Here is a 21,276-nt window from a genome sequence, read left to right as displayed (position 1 = left end):
AACACATGGAGGAGAGAAACCCAGTGAATGTAACCACTGTAGTAAAGCATTTTCTAGAAGCAATGATCTCCAATATCATAAAAGCACAAATATTGGAGAGAAACCCTATGAGTGTACCCAATGTGGTAAAGCTTTTTCTCAAAGCAATGTCATCCCATGTCCTAAAACAACATACAGAGAAAAAAAACTATATGAGTGTAACCAATGTGGTAAAATATTTGTACGAAACAATCATCTCCAAGTACATAAACGTACACATACAGGAGAGAAACCCTATGAATGTAACCAATGTGGTAAATTATTTGTACGAAACAATCATCTCCAAGTACATAAACGTACACATACAGGAGAGAAACCCTATGAATGTAACCAATGTGGTAAAGCCTTTGTACAGAGCAGTCCTCTCCAAAGACACAAAAGAACACATACAGGAGAGAAACCCTATGAATGTAACCAATGTGGTAAAGCCTTCGCATACAGTAGTGGTCTCCATTATCATAAAAAGACACATACAGGAGAGAAACCCTATGAATGCAGCCTCTGTGGTAAAGCCTTTGTACAGAACAGTCCTCTCCAAAGACACAAAAGAACACATACAGGAGAGAAACCCTATGAATGTAACCAATGTGGTAAAGCCTTTGTACAGAGCGGTTCTCTCCAAAGACACAAGAGAACACATAAAGAACATAAGGTAACTAATGTGGAAGCCGTCATCTCTAATATTATAAAAGGACACATATAGCAGAGACACTCTATTAATTTAACCACTGAGGGAACAGCCTTTGTACAAAAAGATGTGTGTTTGTGTGTGTGTGTGTGTGTGTTTCATTTGAGAATCCAGAGCATTTAAGAAGGCAGGAAAAACTCATGTAACCACTGTTCAGGAGAAGTCCTATTAACCAACTACAAAAGGCATCCCACCTGTAGGCTTGACTTCAGTATTAATACATAATCGGAAATTCTGAAATGGAAAACGCCATTGATGAACTAGAAGAAAATGCTTGCTGAGCTGGTTTGCACAATTTTGGTGTTCATGGCAAAATCCACAGCTCAGCCCTAGATAAACTGGGGTGACGTTGATTTTCCCCAGGCCATTCTTAAAGGCTTTTGACTGCTTCAGCGTGACTGAGCTCAGAGGTGCTGGAATTCAGTGCTCTGAGAAGACATGGTGCTTGAAATGCAGAGATACAGGCAGATGGTAGAGGCTGCATGTTTCCTACAATCCCATAAACAAAAGAGAGAAATGAGATTTGTTTAACTGCTTGTAAGGATAAAATATGTATATTAGCAATTGTCTATATGTTTTTAAATGTACATGAAAATGAAAGGAAATTAAATTCAAGGTCTAAAAACTCATTCAAGTTGGGGCAAAAAGGGTAGTTTGTAAGCTTAAAGGCCTAGGACTGAGAACGTTGTAAAACAAGTCCTGGCATGCCCAGCTAAGCCCATTGTTAAAACATTCCTGAGGCTAGGTTAACAGACCTTAAAGATAAGATAGGAATGCAGAAGCTTATCCAGGCTGTCTTTTACAATTGAGCCCTCCGTCAAATGAGCCCCTCCCGAGTCTATTTAAAAGTAAGTTATATGTTAACCAATGGTTTTCCTGATTTAGATAAGCATCCGCTCCACGCACTTAAGCTGTGGGTATTAGGTGATCTTTGTACTCAAGCTAATTCTTTCCAGCCCCTGACCCTCTCTCTATAAAAACCCCCAGTTTTCGAGTCTCAATGTCGTTACCTCTGTCTCCTGCGTGAGATATGTATCAGCCCGGAGCTCCACCATTAAACTACCTCGTGCTTTTGCAGAAAGAAGTTGTCTCGCTTTTCATTGGGTAACCCCGTGTCCCTAGACTCGAGTGGGGGTCCCCAAAAGGGGGTCCTACAGAATAAAGTAAACCAGGAAACCAAAGCATGGAGATGAATAGAAACCTATCTCAGCACAGAATAATAAGGTATTCATCTGTACACAACAACACATGAATGAAAAAAATGATTTAAAGAAAACCTTCAAAAGTCAATGTACTGCAGGGCCTTGGATTCTTTGATGGATGCTTTATTCATTGTTCCGCTGTGGGTGTCTGTACCTGTCTGACTCAGCTGCTCGGTGGAACCTCTCCGAGGACAACATGTTTCTGTAGATAAGCATAATAGATTTTTTTGTATTATGTTATTGATTGAAGCTTACCCATGAGATAAGTCTTAAATTAGGCTTATCATTAGTGGTGGGCCATTCCCCAAGTCTCTGCTCCATGACTCATGCCTGCATTGCCATAGACTGAATAAATTTTGTGTTGAAAGTTTAGAGGATGGGTTGGTGTCTCTACCAAACTACTGGGGTTTCTGTATGGCTATACGTGTCCTCTTCAGATTCTTTATACCTAACACAGCAATCACAGGTAATGTAACCCTCATTGATTCTTGGATGTTTGTTGTCCCAGGTCACTGTCTCCTATTGGAGAGGACTCCCACCTCATCAACCCTGTCATCATCTAGTGTGTTGGGGGCCCTGTGAAGGGTCACAACAATCAGGACATGGGGAAAGCATAGTGAGTGTGCACAAATTAATATTTTATTGAATTCTACATCATCTTTTATAGGCAAGCACAATAAAGATTTATCACCCTCTTCTAATTCATACCAGCTTCTATTTCTCAGACATCAGTTTACCTGGTTTCAAAGTGACTGAAACCTTGCAGACTGAGTTATATCTCTGTGTTCAAACTCTTTTAAGTATTGCTAGGGGTCAGCATAGGTCTTCATGCTTGCAACTTGTCTTAGTTGCGGTTTTACTGCTCTGAACAGACACATGACCAAGGCAAGTCTTATAAAGGACAGCATTTAATTGGGGCTGACTTACAGGTTCAAGGGTTCAGTGCATCATCCTCAAGGTGGGAACATGGCACCATCCAGGCAGTCATGGTACAATGAGCTGATATTTCTACTTCTTCATCTGAAGGTTTCTAGCAGCATGTTAGCTTCCAGTAAGCTAGGATGAGAGCCTTAAAGCCCACACCCACAGTGACACACACTCTCACAAACCCATGCCTACTCCAACAGGTCCAGACTTCTAATAGTCCTCCTACCAGAGCCAAGCATATTCAAACCATCACATTCCATTCCAGGAACCCCATAGGCTTCTTAAAAATACGAAACTATACGAGCCATACCTAAGCATACCATACCTAATACCAAATACATTTAATCCAAATTTAAAAGTCAGAATGCTGTATTGCAGTCTCCACAATGTTAAGAGTCCAAAGTATTTTCTGAGATTCATTCAATTACTTAAATACAATCTCCAAATCAATACAGAAAACCAGCTAGCAAACTCTAAACTCTATCTCTATTTCTGATGTCGAAGTGGTCTTTAGATTTCAAAGTCCTTTTTCATCTTTTTGACTGCAACAAACATTCCCCCCCCCCCCCCGGGCTGTTCCCTCTCCTTATTAACAGGTTTTATCAGCACATAGTCCACAGCTCTAGCATCTTGACCTTCAATGTTACAGCTTCTTGGTACAAGGTCTGAATTCACACGGGATCTTCTGGGTTCCTCCAAAGGACTGGCATCAGTTTCCCTGCTCTGCTCTCTGTAGCACTCTAAGGCCATGTTGGTCCACTCCACTCCTGCTGCTCTTCTTGTTGATCTCCCCATGAAACTGGCATTTCTACTATTCTAGACTCTTCTGATGCATCTAGGCTTCACCAATGCACTCGCAAAGGCTCTCTTCCTGGTGCCAAGCCTCAAATCTTTTGCATGACCACTTCAGTCCCTGGGCACCAACTGCAACTTAGGTTTTACCTTCACCAATGTACTTCCATGTCTTTTCACAATGACCCGTTCATGCCTTATAACCAGTACAACCCAGGTGACTTTCATATTACAGGTACAGCTGTATACAAGATCCACTTTGGCTATCTTTTACACAGAGCATCTTTGGATTTTCGGAATACACTTCTCAGAAGGCTTCACCCTCCTTATCCTGGTCTTTTTTTAATCATCATTAATTTCTTACTTCCAAATTTCAAGCATCAATTCTTACAATATTAACTTTTATTCTGGACTCTAAAGCTAGAACCATGAGGAAGGACATGGCTGATTAGTTTTCCTGCTTGCTGGGGCTTGAACATGCCTGCCTTGTTCTTTTACATTATCACCAGATTTCTGTTTACAGATTCCTGACCTACCTAAGCTTCTCTGTCCTCAAACTTGCTCTGTAGACTCATTTTGAACTCAGTAATCTACATGCCTGTTTCATAATAACTGGGATTATAGGTGTGGTCCACTGTAGTGTCTATTCCTGGTTGTCAACTTGACTCTATCTGGAATGAACCACAATCTGGAATTGGGAGGCTCAACATTGATCCTGATCTTGAGGCATAGTCTGAATTTTAGGACACTAAGGCAAGATCTCTGAACTCAAGGTCATCTGGTACAAAACAAACACAAGAGCCAGGGGTGGTGTGCACACCTTTAATCTGAGACACATCTTCTGTGCCAGACTTAAATAAGGACTTTGAAATAAGGAACACACTCTCTTAGCCTGCTTGCCAAGTAGGACCGGGAATCCTCTAGATCCTTGGACTTCCATTCACAGATTCTGGAGGAGGCATAATACTTAGGGAGGAAACTTTCTTGATTTAAAAGCACAAGTCATTGTGAATGGTTTTTTCTACCACAGCCTTGTGGATCAAGATGGAGTCTTTTACCAACTGATGCAACTCCATAAGTCCAGCTGATTGCAACACTCACTACCATGGTTGCCCAATATTTTTTGACAAAACAGAATCCTAAACACTAAATTTTACCAATGAAGACTCAGGAGTCCCATGCTGTGGTGAATCCTGAGTTCAGTGAGGGAAAGAACACAACTGACCTTCCGCCTCAACCAAAGTCCCTGAAGGAAAAGGCCCTTTCTCCTTCTCCACACTGTCTTAAATACCCTTCAACCTAAGGCTCCTCTTTCTCCTTACTATGTTCACTCTCCCTCATCGGGTGACTTGCTCTGCCCCTTGACCTATGGTCCACTTTATTTAATTCTGTTTACAGAAGAATCTTAGGATTAAAATTGTGTGCTAGGTCAGAGACACAGTATAACCAGAAACATGTTTTTCCAGTTCACAATCCTGGGACTCACAATAATATCAAATATCCTGCAACAATGGCCATGAACTCTTACTGTACTTACTCTGAAACTCTAAGTCCTTAATAAAATTAGGATATGAAAACAGAGGACATGTGCTTTGAAAAGGCAAAACAAGTGCTCTGGGAGACTGGACATCCTATGAAGTACACACTTCTCAGACTAGGGCTATGTCTACACCTAGGGTGGAAGGGCAGAGCTTGGAAGGCCTCTGCTGTCTTGAGTCATTTGTACTGTGATTCCCCTCATAGAGAAGCTGTTACTGTCCTGAGGCTCAGCTGAGTTTTCCAAGCTAATGATGGACTCTGGCCAGGTGGTGAATTTGAATAATACTTGGAGCTTCTTTACAGGAGTGTCTCCTCTGATGCATATGTAGAAAACTGAGAAAAACAGCAAGCACTCATGATTGTGGTATTTCTATTGCCAGGGCATGAGGAGCAAGTTTGCTGAGCTATCTGAGTCTGATGTGCTAGACTACGATGACCTGTGGGTTAAACTGTGGTTCTTTTCTCCATGTGATTATCATAGCAGAGGCCCTAGGCCTTTGACAGTTTCTGAGTGTGGATTGCCAGGAGTGGGGAGGCTTTGTAGCCCTGGCATTAGCAAGATGTAGAACTTAAATGTCACCGTGCAGTGTGCACACACACAGGCATTGCTTTTGGTGTGAGTGGTAGGAAAACATTGGGATAGTGACATTTCATTTCTAGAATTTCTGAAACTTCGACATTCAGGTTGTGTGACTAATTTTATAGTTTAGAAATTATAGGAAAAGGGGTGATAGGGATCATCCTTCAGAAATATTTGATTAGTATCCTTTTACTTTTCCGTTATCTCCAGCCACAATGGCATGATTCACAGAAATTCAATTCTCTGTTACAAAAGTAGTTCCTGAGATGCTGAAGTTTCTCTGGTGTGCATAGTGTTGGGTAGATTGATAGGATGGATTCCACATCTTGTAGCATAATCCATGTGACAGGAAGCAGACATTAAATTATTGTTCAGCATTGTTTAGTGTGTGGGTTTCAATAGAGTTAGGTTTTGCCTGATATAACTTAGGGATCATGAACATCAGCATAACCATAGTTCCCCTACCCCCTTCCAGGCACCTACATTTACAGATAGAAATCTATAGCTTCCAGCCTCTCTATTTGCAAGACAGATCAGTAGTAGCTGGAGGGTCAGGTTAAGGGTCACTTTGAATTATTTTTTTAGAAGTCATGAAGCATATCTCTACTTTGAATGTAACTAATGTGGTAATGCCTTTACACAAACAGTCATCTCCTAACACAAAAGGATACAAATTGATAGAATCCCTTTAAATCTAAGCAATGAGGTAAAGCTATTGCAAGTTACAGTACTATTTAAGTATATAAAAGAAGACTCATCACAAGAACCCCTATAAATATCAATGGTATAAAGTCTTTGTACATTGCAATCATCTTCAAATATATAATATAATGCGTAACAGGTGGGAGACCATATGAATGTAAACAATGTGGTAAAGCCTTTGCATGTCTGTCATATTGAAAACACAAAAGAAAGCATATTGTAGAGAAATCTTGGAGAGTATTTAATGAGATGAAGCCTTTGCACATTTCTAAATTTTCATCATCATGAGATATTCCATACTGGAGAAAAACTCTATTAATGTATTTAATATGGTGAAGCCTTTTCAAATTTCACAAGTCTTCATGATTGTGAAATTATTCATGCTCTAGAGAAAGTCTACGAGTGTAAACAATGTGCTAATGCCTTTGCATTATGAGGTCTTCTGAGATCCAACACAACTCAAACTCTGGTAACACCAATGACAGAAATTAATTGTAATAAAGCTCCTGCTAAATCCTGGCCACAGAACATACTCAGAACCAAACAAACCACCTCCCTGCTGTGAACCAGATTGGTATAGATCTGCCAATCCATAGTCAAAATTCTAATGCAGGATTGTTTCTGTCTGAAAACACTGCAGTAACAAAAATAGAGAAGAGCCTGAGGAAAAAGAGGACTGGTGACAGCCCCAAATGGGGAGCCAGCTGGGGTGGGGGGAGGCGCCAAGTTATAACACTATTGCTGAAGCTTTGGAGTGATTACAAACAGACCTATCGTGACTGCTCTCTGAAAGGCCCAACGATCAGTTGAAAGAGTCAGATGCAGATATTTACACCTAAGCAATGGATCAAAACTGGTCACAGGTGTGATTGAATTAGGGAAAAGTTCGAAGAAGCTGAGGAAGAGAGCAACCCCATAACTTGGTCTCACAGAATCTATGAGACACTGAACTATCAACAAGACAGCATACACCAGCTGATATGAAGGCCCCTCAAATCTATACAGAAGAGGAATTCCAGGTCTGGACTAAGAGAATATGTACCTAAACCTCAAGAACCTTGGGGATGCAGTGAGTGGAGATGTCCTTCGTGTTGGGTTGGGGACATCCATTTGGAGACTGGGGGAGTATACGTGTGCTGTGAAACAGTCAGAGGTTGGATGGTGAGGGGAACAAATACTGGAGTATAAAAAATAAATAAAAACAGAAAAGAAAAACAGAAATATCTGTGCCAAATTACACCTACATTTTCCCACCAATCACGGTTTAGGGATAGGGGCTTATGTAGTTTACAGTGTCAACTGTTATAGAATGTTGGTGTTACATTTTTTAACCAATCGTATTTATTTGTCTTTTGGTTGTAACTAACAGGTGTTATGTTTTGAGGAGCATATGATGAAGAGCAGAAGGCATTATTAGAGACAGTCATTATGTTTTCAAAAACAAACCATAAGTAACTGAAGATGGTCCCTTAATGGGAAGTTGCCAATTTCCCTCTGCTTAGAACTTGCATATGGAACTTTCACCATATGATTAAATAAATAAGGCAATACTTAAGAGAGTTTTTTTGTTGTGGTGGTTGTTTTTTGTTTTTTGCTTTCTGTTTTTTTTTGGTTTCCGCTAGTTTTCAGTTATTGTAGATTGGATCTAATGCTACTGATGTTAAATTGGTTCTGAAATTTCAAGAGATTCCTGCATTTAAGACACTGATATTCCCTGCTCCCAGCTGGTTCTAATGGGCAAATAAAATTGGCAGCAGGCACTGGCAAAGAAAGGTGATAGGCAGGACTTTTGGATTCACAGGCAAGGGGAGCAATGAAGATTGTCCTGTCAGGAAAGGAGTCAGAAGCCATATTGAGGGGTTGGAAAGACAGAGTACCAGCCATATAAGAGCTGGGGAAGAGTGACCTCTTTGGACCCTTTCCGAGTTGCATCTGGGGTAGCAGAGATAAGATATAAAAATTAGTTAGTAATAATTCAGGATTATCACAGGGATGCCATTAGCAATTTGGAAGTTTTGGCGTGGCCCAGCCAATGAGCTGACTTAGGCATATTAAATTAAGCTGTGTGTGTATTTGTTTCTTTCAAGAATCTATAGCATTTGCAGGAGGAGCCAGGAATGTAACCAATGTAAATAAAGCCTTTGTAGAAAGCAGTTGAATCAATATCATAAAAGCACACATACAGGAGAGAAACCCTATGAATGTAGACAATCAGGTAAAGTCTTGGCAGGAAGGTGTGATCTCCAAGTACATAAATGAAAACATAAAGGAGATAAATCTTATCAATATAACCAGTGTGGTAAAGCTTTCTCAAAAATTAATAGTCTTCCCATACATAAAAAAAAAACAAATATTTGAGATAAATCCTTTGACTGTAACTAATGTGGTAAAGCTTTTCACAAAGCTATGGTTTCCAACATCATAAAAGAACGGATACAAGAAAGGAACTTGGACAATTTTTAGGTAACAACACAAGAGAATCTCCTGGGTTATCCTGTGAGCTCTCACTACCATAGAGCTAGGAACTCACCTTAGTGTTGGGACATCAGAGCAGGTGCTAAGGAAACCAAATTCAGGTATACATCGTCTAAATTTAAAAGTGGCTGCAAGGATAAGAGGTCAAAAGTAAGAGTATTTGTTAAAGGAAAACAGGGCACATCACCAGGTTCTTGATTGCCCTTTTTCTGAGGAACCTGGCTCATGAACTTACTGCCTACACTCTTGTGGTGAACACTGGTGTTGTTTAATGTTTCCTAGGTTTATTGAACACAATAGGTAACAAATCACTGGGCTTTACATGAGAAGTTCGGGTCTATCATTGATTGAATGTCCACACTGATCACTAGAAATATTAAGTTCTGATTTTATTTTTAAAGCCAGCATCCAATATCAGATATTAACATGAAGTGAGGAAGTACCCAGACCACCTGAACACTCCTGGATTTGTAGATTTTGAAAGGTTAAGGCAACATCTTATTGGGCACAGAGCACCTTGCGCCTTCTAGTGAACAAGTAGCTTAGCCCAACCAAACTAATTTGGTGACTCAAATCTTTATGAGTCCTAGGGAAGTGGAAATTTTTCTGTTTGCCTGGTTCATTATCCAAATGTAGTATTACTCCAATGATAGCAAGATTTATGAATACAATCAATGTGGTGGGACTGTGAGTTCTTCCTGTTATCTTCAAATATATATATATATATATATCATATATATATAACCTCTTACAGAAAAAGTCCGCTGTAAGTGGGAGCCAGGTAATTGATGCCCCTCTCATCCCCTGTATCTTCAGTGATGCAAAACCGTAATGAAGGGGACACCATGAATATAAACGAAGTGACATCACCTTAAGATGAGATGGCTCTTTACAGTTAACACAAAGTGCAAAAGGAGTTCATACTGATTTTAAAAAACTCCTCAGAAAAATGAATGTGACAAACCTTATACATGTGCCAATTGTATTTTCAGACATAAAAGAAGTCTTCCTGGAGAGCAGCCCTCTGAGTTTATTGAATGTAGCAAAGTCTTTAATTATCAGGGTCATACCCATATGCATGATTGGACACATACAAGATAGAACCCCAGTGAATGTAACCACTGTGGTAAAGCATTTGCAAGAAGCAGTGGTCTCCAATATTATAAAAAGACAAATACAGGAGAGAAATCCTATGAATGTAATCAATGTAGTAAATCTTTTTCTCAAAGCAATGTTATTCAATGTCCTTAAACAACATACATAGGACAGAAATCCTATGAAATTCTCATCAGAATTTCACCCCCTGGAACCAGCAATGGGTCACCAGACCAACACTCACAAGACCTGTTAAAAATTACACTGGTAAAAGACTCTAGGAACTAGTTTTCTGTGTTGTATTTCTTCAGAGGGGTCAAGAACACCACAAGAACCTCCATGGAATAAACTTACCTGAGATCATAGAACCTCCCAGAGAGTGAATTGCCAGTAAGAGCAAAGGATGCATTTGAATCTTTTGCCTGCATTTGAGACCCTTTTCTCCTAATGTGATGCCTAGCTTTATGAGGGAAGGTGCCTAGACCAATTACAAATTAATATGCCGTATTTGGTTGATATCCCTTAGGGATGGGGCTGCAGTTTTCTGAAGGTAAACTGAGGGGTGAATCAGGAGTGGCTTTGGGACTGGGAGGAAAGAGGGAGATGAAACTAGTTAGGATGTCATATATGACAGTACAGTGAATAAATGTGTAATACTAGCTAGGGAAGGGACAACCCAAGGATTTAAACATGAGTCTCAAGGTTATCTCAGAGTTTAACACAAACTAAGTAAGGTATTTCAGATTGAATCAAGTTGAGTTCATATTAGTACACACCCTCCACCAATAAATGTTTATGGGCAGAGGTGGAGAGGCAGGGAGTAAGGGAAGAGAATGAGAGAAAAAAGTAGGATGTGAAGACAGGCAGTTTTTCAGACACTGAAACTCCAAGGTAAAGAACCAGGACTTGACAACCAACACCTGAATCTAGGTGTGCAAATCAATCACCTTGAGCCTCCCGAGCAATCAGCCATGCAAACAGATTTTAAAGTCTTGGATGCCAGTCTGAGAGATAATACACTATTAATTCAAGCCAATGTTTCCTCCATTCTGCTATGTAAGTTTTATCACTGTCTTAGTTAGGGTTTTATTTCTGTGGCCAGACATCATGATCATAGCAACACTTACAAGAGAAAACACTTAATTGGGGCAGGCTTACAATTCAGTACTTTGGTCCATTATCATCATGGAGAGAAGCATGGTGGCATACAGGCAGACATAGTGCTGGAGTGATATATATCTGGATCTGCAGGCAGCAAGAAAGTGACAATAAACCACTGGTCCTGGCTTGAACTTTGAAGATCTGAAAGTCCACTGTCAGTACACACTTCCTCAATTAACACCACAGTTACTTCAACAAGTCACATCTACTAAGTGTGACATTCCATATTGGCTTATGGTGGTCATTTTTATTCAAGCCAGTTGAGTCACATACTCACAGAAACTTATAACCTACAAAGAGGGGGATAAGGGAGAGGCACTCTGTTGAAACAGCTTCTGGATATTAAGATGTGGTAATATCCTTCAGTAAGCAAGTTCTGTAAAGCACGTGCAACCTAGTACATACTGACGATGCCCGCGCCGTCACTGTCACCAAGCCTTGGACTGAGGCCTGGGGGATTGAAAAAGAAACACACACAGACACACACATGGGTCATTCAGTAATGGGTGAATGCCACCCAGGCTTCAATCGGGACTGTTTTTATATGGAGTGAACAACAAAGCCTGGGGAGACCAGCTGCAGTCACGAGTGTTCAAAACAGGATGTTTTCAAGGTAGCTCGGATGGACAGAATGTTCTGGGGCATGGTTAAGAATCACAACAGATACAAGGAAGGAGTTCTTAGCAAAACAAGCAGGGGAAGGGAAAATAAGGCCAGGTTCCAATAGTGCGTTACAACACATAAATGTTCCAGCTCTTTATGGTAAGAAGCAAGAGGGCCAAGGTGGACTGACTGACTCATCACTGTAGTGAGTGACGGAGACCACACCCACCGTTTTTATTGGGTGAAAATACTAAACTGGAAACAGTTTATTGATACTTTGTGTTGTACATGTTGTTGTTGTTTTATGGATTTTGTTCTTACTTTCATAATATAAGAAAACTAGGTTTGAATTTTTACTGTTTTTTTTTCAAATTTTTGAGTTTCATCGTTAAATTAAAACCATTGTTTTTCTGATTTTTTTTTTTAAATGTTAGCACTTGCAGGTATCTGTTTTCCTCATAGAACCACTTTTAGTGTGTTCCACTAGTTATTTTAGGTCGGAATTTTATTGTTTCACACTTTGAAAATCTTTATTTTCTTCATTGATGTGATAATAATTCAATGATGTTTTTATTTTCATAAGTTTGTACATTTATTTGGTATTTATTTGTTGTCAATTAGAAGTTTTATTACATTGTGCTCAGATTGTAGTCCCCAAGTTGTGTGCTGTTGTTACTATCCCCAGCCTCCATTTTGTGAGGTTACAACTTGAGGTATAGCTGCAGAAGCTGCCAAGACCACTGTACCTCCTTTTCAGCCTCAGCCTGAGACCACTGTGAGGTGCCTCAGCAGGAACTGCCATGGCAGTGGCACTTTCTCTCCAGACTCTGCCTGCCATCAACATGAGGTAAGACCACAGGGGCTGCCACGGGGGCAGAATGTCCTTTCTACACTTGCTGAAGAGCCCTGTGACTGTGCCATAGAACATAAGCCAAAGCAACCCGTGGCCTGAAAGGACGTCCCATTCTGACCAATGGACCATATGTAGGGAAAATAAGGTAAAACAAACAAACAGACAAAGATACTAAAACTGATTAATTACTGAGCAAGAAAACCCACCAGTTCCTGCACAGAAAAAAAACAAAAAAAAAAAAAAAACAAAAAACAAAAAAACCACCAATCTCTGAGCTCCAGAAGATCAAGACATGAAATTCCAGCAATCCTGACCTTGGATATGTCTATTCTTAGAAATTTCTGCCCACTAAAAAAAAAAAGAATAAGCCGTGGCTGCTGTTTAATTTGCTGTTGTTTGTTCTTGGAGCATGAGACTAAAACCCCAGTGGGGGAAACCCCAACATTCCTAGCAACCCTCCCATACCATGAAGGCAAATAAAGCTCTCTCTCTCTTAAGGTGCCTCTTGTCAGGTCATTGGTCTCATTGAAATGAACAGTAACAGATAGAGCTGCTTGGTACTAAGAAGTGAAAAAAAGCCACTGTGGGTTATGCCAGCTCTGAGTGGTCACTAATGCTCTGATGTCACAGAGAGCCATTGTGAGGAATGACCAGTAACAGATCATATAATGCATTGTCCAGGCTCTTTTGTGTCCTTCTCTGGAGAGAGCTGTTTGGTTGGTGGTAGGATTGAACTAGAAGGTTGGTGCTTGGATTGGATTTGGACTTTGGTGATTGTTTAGATTTTGACATTAAGCATCAGCTACACTTCCCCAGAGTGAGTTCTTTCCTGCTGTTTTCTTTCCATGAACTCAGAGGTTTGGTTTTCTGTTTATGTGACTTTATTCGTTTGGGGTTTTGCCTTAATTTTTTTTTTTTTTTTTTTTGTTCGTGTCTTTTTTTTTTTTAAATTTGGTTCCTGTATTAACATCCATCAAGTTTCCTTCCTGTCTTCATCTTTTCCCCTTCCTTTCTTCCTTTCTCTTTCCTTCTTTAGTTTGGTTTAGTTTTCTTGGTCTTTGGAGACTGAGTATGTTTTGTGGCCTTAGCCAACCTGGAACTTTCTCTGTAGAGCCTGTAGCCTCAAACTCAACAATTTGCCTTCCTTGCCTCCTAAGCCCTGAGATGAAAAGTAAGAGGAAACCTGAGCAGCACACTTCCTGGCCAACGCCCATAGTTCTTTTTCTGACTTCTCTTTTGACTTTGTCACTTTCTTCCTCTCTATCTCATCCTGCCTTTTATCCCCAAGTCTCCTGCATAGTTCCCCTTTCCTTCAGCTCAGCTTCAAACCACCGAGATCCTGCATACAAGGAAAAATTGTGGTATTTGTCTTTGCTGAGCTGACATATATTCCATATAACACAGTGACCTCAAATACATCCATTTTCAGAAAAATATTGACAGATTTTCATTTTATTGATAGGTGCTGTGCGACTTCAGAACCCTATCGAGTGTATACACTGTGCTTATCCTACTGAGACAGGTTGTATCTCGTGCATTTCTGGGTAAAGTTATCTCGATGCTCGACTGTGGCCTTTAACTCAGTGCTTTCCGTTCACAATGGATGTCGTAGGTAAGCTTGTCGATGTGTTGTCCTGTGAAATGGGGATTCCTGTTCTCCTAACTAAAGTGTTGTCTCCCACTGCCCTTTCTTTCTTTCTCCTCAGAGCCTTCTTCCTTCTTCCCATGCACTGCATTGATCTTTGCTTTGTTCTGGTTTCCCTGGGCCCTTGAGGCATAGCCAGACTTTTCTTTGGAGGTTTCTCTGACTTTATTCTTAGAATCTCTAGCAGTAAGCTTTCCTCGAAGTCATTCTAATTTGTTTTCCCTGCCATCTTTACTTGCTGTAGCTCCTGGTGACTCTGACCAAGAGGAGGGCATTGTGATGATGTCAACAGAGCTTGAGGCCAGTTGTCATAAAAGGCACAACCTGACTAAGGATTACTACGTGCTGGACACTCTAGGTGAAGGGTCCTTTGCACAAGTCAAAGTGGCTCTTCACCTTCTGACCCAGACCCTGGTAGCCATCAAGATATTGCAAAGAGGCACAAGAATAGACCTCCTAGTCATGTCGGAGATTGATATTATGAAATCACTGTACCACAGTAATATAATACAGTTACTTCAAGTTTTCCAGAGAGGGCAAAAAACATACCTAGTGATGGAGTATGCAGCACGGGGGTCTCTAAGTAAGCATATCAGTAAGTGCGGGCGTCTGGATGAGAAAGAGGCAAGTAGCATATTTAGTGAACTGTGCTTGGCTGTCAGCTATATCCACAGTCAGAATATTGCCCACCGAGATATCAAGGCCGAGAACGTCCTATTGGATTGGGAAGGACATGTAAAACTTATTGACTTTGGACTGAGCCGAAGACTGGCCTCTGGGGAAAAATTCAAGGGTTTTTGTGGCACAGCACAGTATTGTGCTCCTGAAGTGTTCGGTCACACAGAATATGATGGCCTCCCAGCTGACATATGGAGTATGGGGGTGCTATTATATTACTGTGTTACTGGAAACCTCCCATTTACAGAGACGGTGCATGCCAAGATAAAGTATCAAATCCTATCCATGAGCTGTTGGATTCCATATCACCTCTCCCCAGAGCTTCGAGACCTACTGAAGAGACTTCTGACTATTGAGCCCACAATGAGACCATCCATCAAAGAAATATTGGCACACCTGTGGCTGCACCACGATCCAGACACACTGAGATCCTCAGAGGAAATCCCTGCGTACCCAGATCCCTGTATTGCTTTTGACATGTACTTGATGGGCTATAACATTCAGGAGCTCAGAGATGCTATGAGGGAAAGGAAGTATAATCGTGCCATGGCAACATACCTTATTATCAAAAAGAAAAATAACTGGCAGCCCCAATTTTATCATGATATAGTGCAGAGAGGTACACTGCGTCCTACAGAAGCTTCCAACTATTCTTGGCCTGTAAGGAGGATAACCACCGCCCTTAGCCTTCAGACCTTCACTTTGCACACTCTTGCTGAGCTGCCTGGAGATAGGAGGAAAGACTGTAAGAGGAGACACAGTGTGCCTTGTGACCTTTCTTCCCTTAAGTGTAGCTTCCTAGAAAACACCTCCCCACTGCAAGGGCTTTTGCCTCACACTGGAAAAGGGACATTCAGAGAGAAGAACAGCATGCCAGCCAAAACTTCATCAAGCAAAGAAAATGTAACAGCAGTAGCAACAATATTAACATCATCAACAAGAACCACTTGCTCACTGTTCACATCCTCACCAACCTCAACCTTTGAAAACACACCAGATGTGGACAGTTTGAACTCTGAGTCTAAAGACAAAAGTAGTAACACATTCTGGAGGTCCACAACCAGGAGTCCCTTTTCCAGTGAGAAGATCCAAGAAGAGAATGCAGGCACCATATCCTTAAAAGTCAACAGCTTGACGTCCAGGGAACCAGAGCATCAGGTACAACTTCGAAGGCAGTGCCAGGATGTGCCCAGAGTCCCACTCAGAAGGTGGGGCTGGAAGGGCCTGAAGAAGAGGATTTCCAAAGCCTTAAGAAGCTTATGTTGCTGCCTCCCAGTGACAAATAACAAAATCATGGCAGCCAATGAAGACGGTTTCTGAGACACGGGCTTAAACAAGTAGGTGGGGGTTGATGGGAAAGGATATACTCTCTAGTTCCTTCTTCACTTAAAACATCCTCAGCAGGTACATTGTGTGTGTGTGTGTGTGGAGGGGGTGACATTGCATCTATCATGCCAGAGAGAAAATCCCATCCTGTCCTTCCTCCTATGAGGAGTCCTCCAAAACTTGAACTAAATGTACATACAGTATAGGGACCCAATGCTAGGCAAGGAAGCTAAAAATGGTTGATGAGGGGATCAATAGAGCACTTGGGAGGAATCATCCTGAGGTTTCATGTCAACACAGGACCAGCACAGCCAAGCATTAAGTCCTGCAGATTTCTACTACAAGTTCTTGTGTCTGTTTCAAGTGCTGTTGGAGGCCATGTGGTCCCTGGAGTATCATAGCCAAAAGTGCAGAGGAGCCTGCTGAGGATGCAGCTAGGAGCAGGGAGAAGAGAACCAGGTAGGAGTTTCAGGTGGTTATGTGCTAATGGGAAGCTCTGTCTATATCACAGGCTTAAACTAGAGGCAAAATTTTGTTTTTTCCTGCATTCTGAAGGAAGATTCTGGGAAGAAGTCCTGAGCAGTGTTCCCTCTACCCATCCAATGTAGGGAGTTCCACACTGGGCAGCAGTCCCAGAATAGCTGTGGCCCAGTACATTGATCTTCACAGCACACAGAAGCCCCTGGAAGAAATATTCATGGAGTACTGGTGATTACTAAGTAAATTGAGAAGAAACACCAGACTTCAGAGAACCTTCATGCACAGTGAGAATGTCACCTAACTGCCTGTCTTTGGGTATACATGTGAGCTGAGGAGACAGTGGTCCTGGGGGCAAGGAAGGAACTCAGAGGACCTGACCTGTTCCATGTGTCCAAGGATATGCTTGAGCAGGTTAGAGGCAGCAACAGAACTGAGAAACAAAGAAAGTGCACTGGAGTCCAGAAGTGTATAGAAAGGGACAGAGATGGCTCAGCCCCTCAGCTCTGCGGGCTCCACAGTATCCTGGTTCCTGCTCTGACACCAGGAGAGACAATCCGAAGTCCTTACAGAGCTACCAGCTCTAGTCTCTGATTGTGCACATTACATTATTTGATGGGTATTTTTTACATCTAGTGGGACACACACCATTCAAAGAAACAGACCTGTGCACAGCATATAATAATGAAGTTTCCTTGGGGTGGAGAGAATCCACAGCAAATAATGTAATTTCATATTTTGAATGAGCAATTCCTCCTCCTGGCAACAGTCCTACAAATCAGTTTTGTCTAATCTTCACTCCCTTCTGTACACATCAACTCCCTATTCTATTGCTTTCTAGGAGTTATGGGAAGAGAGTGTGGGCCTTGTTCCTCACTTTGGCCCAGGGTATGCAGCCTTGTGCAAGGTGAGGCTTACCTATTTGCTGTCATTTGAAAAGATCCAAGGTGATGTCTGAAGTGTTTTTCATTAGAGTCCAGAGAAGTTGCTGGTAAGAAGTATTGCAGTGGGCAGGGAAAAGTTGATAGTAAAATAGAGATGAGATCCTCTGATATGACAGTGTGGGGGTTTCCTCTTGTTGGGCCATTGATACTTGCCCGATTCTCACCAAGTAGAAATACCCAGAGATGCTCAAATGTGTTAAAGAGAAGTCGGATTTCTCTATGACTGAGCCCTCTCTCCATTAGAAAGTAGTTGGTGTATATTGATCAGTTTTACCATAGATCTGGCTCATGGCATGCTCATGTCCTTGATACCTCTGCCATCCCTGCTGCTGCTGCTGCTGCTGCTGCTGCTGCTGCTGCTGCTGCTGCTTCATTCTTTTGTTCATTGCAGGCTGGAAAGGGCCAGGAGCTTCTGGAGCCAATCAGTATGCATTCCAAAGCCTTATGCCTAGGAAACTGCAGAAAACACCAGGGACATCACTCAACACAAAACAAGGCTTTCAGTCAGAATAACCTGCAGGACCTGGAAAACGTTCTTTTTTTTTTTTTTTTTTTTTTTTTTTTTTTTTGAGTACAAAAAAACCTGGGTGGAAGAGAGGGGATGCAGGTGGTTCTTCGTAGCTCTGGCCATCAGGAATGTTTGGTCATTTATGGATTCACAACTGGCCTTTTGATATTCTTTCCAAAACTTTTTACAGATCTCCTTCATGAAAGAGGCTCCTGCTGACTGATACAAAGGTAGGGCAAAGCCAGACCCACAAGCAGGTGGAGTGAGAAGAACAAGAAAGATGTTTTCTGATTCCAGCAGCACCTGTCACTTTATCCTGACAAGTATTCTGAAAGAAGACTCAGACGACTTGGAGAACTTCTTCCCTGGCAACAGTTCCTTTTTATTCTGGCAAAAGCCAAGTGACTAGGATAAGGTGCCTCTATCCATCACCTCCACTACTTTGTGTGGGGCAAGGAGAGAGGTAGCTGGAGGCTCTTTATATTGGTACCAACCATAGTAGTGACATCACCACATGCTGAGCATCTTACCCTCTCATTTGACCTATCTTGACATAAATGTCATGATCTCTTGGTTCTCTGAAAAATGTTGCTAATCTGAAGCACAGGCTGGGCAGTAGTAAGTTACATCTTTTCCTGGATCCTGGGAGCTACGGTGATAGGTCCGTACCTCTTCCATTTTCAGGCCTATTTTGTAAAATTCTGCTTTTTAGATGTGTTTCTTTAGCAAGCACTTCATGGGTACAAACCCTGATCATAAACACAGGTGTTGACACTTTCACCAACATTGACTGTGACAAAAATTTCTGTAATTGTTTTTATATGCCTGTTAACTTCAGTGCCTTAAAGAGCATCAGGCTTGAAGATGCTCTCAGGAATCATCTTTGGTTTGGAGGAACTTTCTTCTACTTTTTGTCTCACACCCAGTCTATGTGTCTCTCTCTGGAACAGTAGGGAGTGGCCCTGTTGTGCACATCCTCCAGAGTGATCTCATGGAGATCATGACACTTTTATTCAGAGGCCCCTCTATGTACTCCAGTTAAGGGTTTGCAGCCTGGGGGTGGTTGGATGGGATGTTCGCTCATTTATGAAACAACAGTGCTATAAGGGCCTTGGGTGGATGCACTATATTCATCTAGGGAGTATGTCCATGGGGTATGTCCATGGGATGAACCAACTGTTTGTCCTAGATGTAGGTCTAGAGAGAAAGTTTAAAAGCTGTAAGCAGAGAGAGGTGGGCCACTGCTACGGGGAATATGTGGTATAACCATAAACTGAAACTTTATTTGAACAGACAAATAGTCCCCATGGGGTCATAGGAGGGAATGCAGACAGAAGTGGGTGTGTTGTTCTCGCCCATCAGATCTTCAGTATGCTCTAGAGTGCCTCTGTTCCCTCTGCACATGACAAGGGCCCGTGAGTACTGAACCTTCCCCAGAGGGAAGAAGTGTGAGCTCCCTGGATACTACTCTCATGTGACTTCACTGATTCACTGGAGTCATTCTTGATAGAAACCTGACATTTGGTCATCGTGAAGTTGGCCCTAGGATACTAGACCTGTCTTTGGGTGGGGCAGTGTGTGGGTTGCTGGGTACCATGGTTAAAATTGTCATAAATGAGATAATGTCCCATAGATACTGATCTGCCTTGTGCACAGCCTAAGACCCAGCCCCATGGATTTGTGTCTTCTCTGAGGTCAGAGATGAGATAGGCCCCGAATAATTTACCCAATATCAAGGTACAATATGGTGGTCCCTGGCTATTGATCCCTCCTGGAACATGCCATTTCTTTGGCTTCCCTGGGTGCTGTCCTATAATGGTATCACTCTGCAGTCCCATCCCTAGTCACTGCTTTTGCCTTGAGGAACAGGATGTGGTTGTTTTGGCATCAGCCCTGCCTTGTAATAAAAATGGGCTTCGTCTTGTGGGCACTAGTCACTTAAAATGTCATAGTATGGCTTCCTGGCTACTGATATTACAAAGAGGTCATTAGTTGATCCTGGAGGCTACTTGACCAGTCCTGATGCAATTTATGGCCTCTACCCCAGGAGTTTCTGTCCTTCAGTGGTAGATAGCATGTGAGCTGTTCACTAGGGACTTGACTTGCCTTAGCTCTCTTCAGATCCAGTATGTATTCAGCCTTTAGGAGACCAAATAACTGAGTGTAAGTGTAACATTTACTCAGTCCCTTAGTGTTAGGTCTGTCCTATGGTCTGCCTATTGTGGCCTACATCGGTACTTGGCATGCCCTAATCCTAGCAGTCAGTAAATCTTGCTCTTGAGACTGCCTCAAGGCCGGCATGTTATTGTGGCACTCAGATTTGGGTCTTGCTTCTAGTCAGCAGGTGACCAATCCCTGGTCACTGGGCTTGCCTGTGAAGGTGTATGTAAGTTGTCCTCTTAGATACTGGAGACTTTGTGTGTTTGTGTGTGTGTGTGTCTCTGTGTGTGTGTGTGTGTGTGCATGTGTGTGTAACTTTGGTTTTTCTCCTGTGCAATTTTTCATTTCCTGTGTTTCCTTCAGTGCAGTTAACCTGGTCAGATTGGAGTTTTCCTTCTAGTATCTCCTACCAATTGTAGATAAATATTGTTTAACTTTCTTCTCCCACATAGTATCTTGTTTTCTCTATCTCTGTTGATTGAGATGTTTGCGGTGTACATTGTCTGTAATAAATTTCTGATCTCTTAGAGTCTGTAAGTCAGCTTTTTAGGTCTTTCTGAGCTGTAGAGTATCTGTTGGAAATTCTGGGAAAATATAGAGAGGCCTGCCTCCGTATGTTAGTTTTCTCCTTTCCCTTTCAGCTTTAAAGATTTTTCCTATATATTTAGTGTTTTGTTTATCATATGGTGGCAGGTCTTTCTTCTCTAGCTCAATCTAGGTGGAATCATGGGAAGAAAAGTCTGAAAATGAAGCAGAATAGAAATCTTGGAGCCAGAAATGAAACCTGAATCTATGGAACTATTCTACCTCTTTCTCAGGACTGCCTGACTGTTGGTAGAACTTAACAGAGCCCACATCAATCCCTCTCCCGACTGTAGAACA

Source organism: Micromys minutus (genome assembly GCF_963924665.1).
Source record: "Micromys minutus genome assembly, chromosome: 11".
Classification (NCBI taxonomy): Eukaryota; Metazoa; Chordata; class Mammalia; order Rodentia; family Muridae; genus Micromys; species Micromys minutus.
The sequence above is the reverse complement of the archived record's forward strand: the minus strand, read 5'-3'. Positions refer to the sequence as shown.